The sequence below is a fragment of the Microtus ochrogaster genome, unplaced genomic scaffold (genome assembly GCF_000317375.1).
Source record: "Microtus ochrogaster isolate Prairie Vole_2 unplaced genomic scaffold, MicOch1.0 UNK5, whole genome shotgun sequence".
Taxonomy (NCBI): domain Eukaryota; kingdom Metazoa; phylum Chordata; class Mammalia; order Rodentia; family Cricetidae; genus Microtus; species Microtus ochrogaster.
The window spans coordinates 3,531,153-3,532,282 of NW_004949103.1; the positions used below are offsets into that span (position 1 = coordinate 3,531,153).

The 1,130-nt window shown below is 43.9% G+C and overlaps 1 protein-coding gene across 1 annotated transcript in view; it reads right to left on the bottom strand.

The window, feature by feature from the left end:
• Stk32b (serine/threonine kinase 32B) overlaps positions 1-1,130 on the bottom strand; it is a 237,976-nt gene that overhangs the window by 173,135 nt on the left and 63,711 nt on the right. The gene's annotated exons all lie outside the window — the stretch shown is intronic.

Sequence of the window (1,130 nt, forward strand, 5' to 3'; positions counted from 1 at the left end):
TATGTCTAGACTGGCAGAATTCAGCATCAAATCATTGACATCCTCAGTGAATTGATCTTCAACACTGCATTTCAGAAGAGCTATGTGAAATGGTCTGTCTGGGATTCACAAGTCAAAAAAAGCAGAAAAATCCAGAAAAGTCTGCTTATGGAGAAGTCTTCTATCTCAGAATGGGACTTCCCCTGGGCATGCTGGTCCACACATCTGTTCATCTATGCCATTGCACAATGAGTCCCTACCCCACCTAGGCCACCGCTCACCAGCGAAATGCCTGTCAGTACCCGGCACACCCCAAGGACCCTGTGGCCCCCAGTTGTATTTCTGCCCTCCTCTAAAAAGAGCTTACTTCGCAATGAAAATGAAGGATACTTATTCTCCCAGCATCCTCAGTGGCTAGAGGTAGTCACGCCCCTTCCTATACCCATCTCCATTTCCTGACTATCCAGAAGTGATATCCTCACCATCTGCTCTTGCCACCATGATGTGAACCTCCAAAAACCACAAGACAAAATAAATCTTTTTGAAGTTTTTTATATCAGGCCTTCTCTCAGCAGTAAGAACAGTAACAAACAGTTGCTAGTTACAGGGTCTAAGGTTTTGAGCCTAAGTCAATTCATCCATAAAAAGTAAATCATAGCATTTGAGTATAACAGAGTGTCTGGCTCTTCAAAGGTGCTTAGAACAATTATTGCCAAGAGAAGTTTCTGTGGGAACAGATTATGGCTTACTAGGGGAACCTCTTTTCCCCTAAAAACCACACCTTCTAATTTTTATGGGGTTTATCCCCAAAGAGTCAAGAATCAGAAATGTGAATTTTGTATTAATCACGATTTGGAAAGAGCCATCTCAGGTTAAGTTTGGAGGAGAGGGACCCCCTCTCGTCATCCATTCCTCTCAAGGAAGAAAGACATGGCATTAGCAAGACTGAAGCCATTGCCACTGGGAGTCACCTAAGCCCAGACTCTCCGGTTAATTCCATTTCTAGAGTAAAGTACACCAGAATTTAAGGAAACCGTTTAGGCTTCCTTGTGTGTCTCAGATTTACCTAATGAAACCCTCTGTCAAGAGGAAATGCCCAGGCCCACAGAACACACACACACACACACACACACACACACACACACACACAC